Genomic DNA, 5,434 nt, shown 5'->3' on the forward strand with positions numbered 1-5,434 from the left:
CAGAAAGTGAAACATCCTCGCATTTACTCTTTTCTTTGCTATGCTAATCCAACTGATTGTGAAATTTTTCGAGGAAATATTTACGTGATCAACAAAAGACAAGACAATATCTCTCGCTCGTTGAAATTGGGGAAATTAGAAAATTGGAAAAATGACATGTCGAACTTGTGACTTTGATTCTCATTTGGTGGGGTGAAACCCTTATTTTTTTATCCACATTTTGCATTGGCCCATTCCTACCATTGTGACCACAATTAGATGAGAACATTAACTTGATATGAAATGCTACTTAAAGGGTGTATGACTCTCATCCCTCTCAAAGTTATAAAAACAGATAAATCAAATACGAGTAAGTTCACTCCATGAGAGAGATACAATAAGATATGATAGCAACACAAATAATATTGGGAAAATTACAGTGAAAAACATATACTAAGAACATATTTATTATTCCGTGTTAGAGAGTTATTTTAACAAACGAAATATCATGTATTTCAATAGTCTATATTACATAAGGAAAATATTATGAGGAAAATTTATATATAGCTTAACTCTGGATTTACTAAAAATATGCAAAGAGAATTGATCATTCTCTGCGCTTAGTAGATTCAGAGTTAAGCTGGATCTAGGCTGCTTTAATTCCCCTAATTCCTCTCCTTAAATAGCATGTATTCCGCATGAATACCAAGGATCAATACCATGAGTTTTTATAAACCTGGAGCTCATAAACCAACAGTGACTTGACCAAATCATGTTTACCTCCACTTCCCAGAAAAAAATAATAAAATAAATAAAATATCATAACATTTTTATTTTAACATAGAGTTATTTTTAATTTATTTTATTTTGGCCAAATTAAATGTCTATGACATAACATTACAACATCTCTACCATAGTGCTTCCTACCCCCTCGAACTTCATTAGGGGGATTAACTTGGTCCATTTTTATTGAAGTCCACATAAAAAAGTTAACATCTATGAAATACATAGGTAACTAATAACTATATCCCCCCTTTTCTAGGAGATTGATTGACTCTATCACCAAGTCAATTGTAAGTTAATGCTCCTAACAATTACCCCTTTGAATTTCATTAGGGGAGATTAACGTGGTTCATCTTTGTTGAAGTTCACATAAAAAATTTTACATTAACATAGAGTTATTTTTATTTTATTTTATTTTGACCAAGTTAATTGACATCTGTACCATAGCAGCTCTACAGGTAATAACTAACTACTCGTTGAACTTTAATTGGGTGGATTAACTTGGTCCATTTTGTTGAAGTCGACATAAAAACGTTAATTGACTCTATCACCAAGTCAATTATAGGCTAACACTCCTAACAATTACCCCTTAAACTTCACTAGGGGAGATTAACTTGGTCCATCTTTCTTGAAGTCCACATGAAATGATATAAACTCATATATATTGTTAGTTTAATATTATGTTTTTTCAATTCTTTAAATTTTGTAAAATGGATCAAATGCAAACATTAATTTTAATTTTAAATTTATATTTATATTAAATTTTTAGCTATTAGCGATATGAGAATGTGTATTTCAATTATTATAAATATATGTTATAATAGTTATTTTTACAAAATCAATTTATAATATTTTATTTTTAATAAAAGTTAAAATATAAATTTAATTTTACAGTGAAAAATGAACAACTCAAACCTTTAGTATGGCTAGATTTTTTCCCCTGAAATTTCGAATTCATATTTTTTTCACCAAAAACTGCATTAACAAAAAATCTGTAATAACCTACTCTAAACATATATGTAAAATAAAATAATTTATAATAATATATTATAAACAAAATATTAAATTATTACTCATTTTAAATATAATATATGTTAAACTATATCATTTAAAATTAAAAACGAAAAATTATTTAATTAATTAATTAATTTTTTATACATCATCTAAAATTTATATATCAATATCCCCAGCTGGGGTGAAGTCCGCGGAAAGTACGTCACAAGACGGTGGGCAGGTGGTACAGTGCAAGTCCTTCAGCCAGCTAAATCCAATAAGTGGCGTTGTCCACTCAGAAATAAGATAATTATTTTTCAATTTTATTAAAATTTATAATTTCATAAATTTAGAAATAAGACAAATATTTTTTAATTTTATTAAAATTGTTAGATTTATACATATATGGGATATTTTTTAATATATTTTATAATTTATTTTTTAATAAAAAAATTAGTATTAATATTAAATTACAAAATATAAAAAATATTAAATTTTTATATATTTTTAATTAAATATAAATATGGAATTTTAATTTAATTTCTATAATGAAGTAAAAGCACATAAAATATTTGAACAAGAATTTTTAAGTTTTTCAACAATAACACAATGTTATAATTTTTTATTGATCTCATTTTAAAATGATGATGGTGGTGGTTAACATCCACTGAAACCAAACTTTGGTCTATTGGACCTAAAGAAACCAATTATTTAGTTTGATTTAAGATTTTATTCTTATGCTCAAAAAGTTTGGAGAGAAGCCTCTTGAGCTCACTGTAATTTTGACAACGTAAAGAGGAAGTGATTTTCATCCTCGATGTTCATATTCTCATAAAGATGGCAGAACCTTTCCATCCAAGTTGTTTTAGGAGCTGCCCAACGACCCGTTTCACTATGGAGATCATGAGAGTTCGTTATAATCTTGGCTATATTAATTTTCTTCTTTGAGCTAGTTAAAACAGAGAAACACTTTTGATCTTCTAGGGTGGGGTTGATGACCTCTTATAATATCTTAATTTTCTTTTAGCTGCTAAATCTTTCTCACACCACATTTTTTATTTGAACTTAGAAGTAACACTATTTTTTATGTTATTAATGTTTTGCAATGCAACATTCTCGTCGATCTCCCAATGGTTTAACCAGACCCTGGTGTCTTTATACCAACCTTGTTTGAGCCTTAGGTGGTTTTGGCTAGAATTTAAAGCTAGCTTAGGAAGTCTATGGTCTCCTATGTTATTGAGTTTGTGCTTCTACAACAAAAGGGGGAAAGAACCACTTCTATAAGGAGAATAGGATAGGGTGTGTTGCTTTTAATTTTGAGGTTATACGTTATAAAATGCTTCTAGATTTGCTCAATCTTTCTCTAGGATTCTCTAGAGATCCTACAACCCCAAACCTCGCATCCATATAAGATAATCGAACTGACTAAAGTTTCAAAGAGGAACTTCTTTCTATCCCACATTATGAGGTTTGTCGTTTTACAATTATTTTCAAGACCAAAATAAGCTTTCCATCCCCCATTAATCATTTTCTCAATGCTATAGTTCCAGTTGAGCTTGTGATGAATATCAATTCCTAGGTACTTGTAGGAAGACACTTCCTGCAAGTTACTATTGTCATACATAAAATTAGCGTAAGTGTCCTTCTTGGATTTGATAATCATAACTTTTTTTTTGATAGTGTTAACAATCATACCTATGCTAAGATCATGTCGACACATCGTGCTTCCTCTAAACAACCTTCTAGCTTGTTGATGTAAATGCAAATAGGGTAGGGGAGAGGGGGCAACCTTGTTTAACTCCAATATTACAGTTAATATCTTTCAACCACCACTCATTGCTCTTTAACTTGGCAATTAAATTCTCGTATAACCTTATAGCGGTAGCTCTCAACTCAAAAGGAACCTTTAGCTCTTCTAATATGTTGCAAAATTTGTTTCTAGGAACCGTATCGAAAGCATTTCTAAAGTCCACAAAGAAACAAAAGAGATTGGATTTATCATTGCGGCATTCCTCCACAATGATCCTAAGCATAACGAGGTGGTCTATTGTTGAGTGCTTCTTTCTAAAACCCACTTGGCCTTTAGCCTGCTTACCTTCACTTTCAAGCCATATGCTCAACTTCCTTTCCAAAATAATACCATATAACTTGGCTAGGAGAGGGCTGATCATAATTGTTCGATAATTAGAGGGCTTATTTGCATCCCCACTATTAAAAATAGGGATAATGAGGCTTTGAGTCCATGGTTTAGGGAACCCTTGCTTGATCGCTTGATTGAAAAGCTTGTGAATGTGGGGGATGAGGAAATGACCTCCAATTTTTCAGATTTCCCCCCGGTAACCTTCAATGTCCTTAGATTTCCCATTAGCAAAGTGGTTAACCACAAGATCAATGTTTTCTAATGAGAAAAATTCTTTCCTTGTGAGCAAGGTTTCAAAGTTATCCATTAAATTTGGAGATTCATAAAGTTTTTAAAGATAGGAATTCCAGTCGTGTAAAGCAATTTTATTATTATCTTTAGTTTTCCTAGATAGAATCTGCCTCTAGAATTTCTTAGGAGCTACCTTAGAGAGGTGTAAGAGAATCTCTTGTATTTTACGAATATACTGCCTTCTTTTCCTTTTATTTAGGGCTTTGTATATTTTTATCTTGCCAATTTTAAGAGATTCGTCAATAACTTAATTGCTCTCCTCGCACTTTTACAATCTTTGTCATACCATGGGTTGGTTTTGCTATTTCTTTTAAAGCAAATACCTCTAGTAGGAGGAAATTTTGAGCCAAGTGGGTAAAGGGAGGACATGTATCCATACCTCTAAGTGAGAGGTGGAGTGATGTGAAGCAATAGTCCCAAGAGTTGTAGAAATTTGGGCAATGTCCATTGAGGTGTTTTTGTCTGATGGATCATTACCTTGCTACAGGGGCTCACAATATTTAGTAGAAGTAGGATAAATGACAGTCATATACTGAGGAGTGCATAACAATGTTGACAATAGAGTAGGAGGCTCAGTAGCAGAGTTAGTAGCAACACAATTTTCCTAGTAGACAAGGATCAGTGTGAGTTAGACACTGAGGAGCGTAGAGAAGATTTGACAATAGAGCAAGAGACTCAATTGTAGAGTCAGTTGCAACACATTTTCCTAGTAGACAGTTGCAGATTGATTTAGTGATTATTTTTTTGTTTTTTGTGGATTCTTTTCACTTGCAGATGCTGTGGTAGCAACAACAACAAAGAGAAGTGTTGCATGCAGAACATTCCAAAGGTACTGGATCAGGATAGAGTTGAATTCCTTTCTTGTTGAAAGGGAGTGTCGACAATGCAACTATGAAATCTTAATTTAATTTTTTCCTTGATTAAATTAAGAATAAAATTGTAATTCCACTTCTCCTGAAAACTTATGTTAGTTATCTAAGTTAATTTTACTTAGTTGGCTCAGTTAATTCAAGTTGAGGGTTTAACTAGAGTCATGTAGAGTGTCTCCTACATTATAGGAGTCTTGGTTGAGTTTGTTTTGAGTTGTAATTAATTAATTCAGTTTAACTTTGTTAAAGTCAGTTATAGTTCGAACTGATGGAGGAACTAGTCGGAGGTCTAGTAGTGTGGTGCTGCTTGAAGTAGAGTGTGGTGTTGCCTGAAGTGAAATGTGGTATTGCCTGGAGTGCATTGTTGTGTTTCTTGAAG

This window comes from Pinus tabuliformis, chromosome 9 (genome assembly GCF_031772625.1).
Source record: "Pinus tabuliformis cultivar Carrire ecotype Pingquan chromosome 9, CPIR1, whole genome shotgun sequence".
In the NCBI taxonomy this organism is placed as follows: domain Eukaryota; kingdom Viridiplantae; phylum Streptophyta; class Pinopsida; order Pinales; family Pinaceae; genus Pinus; species Pinus tabuliformis.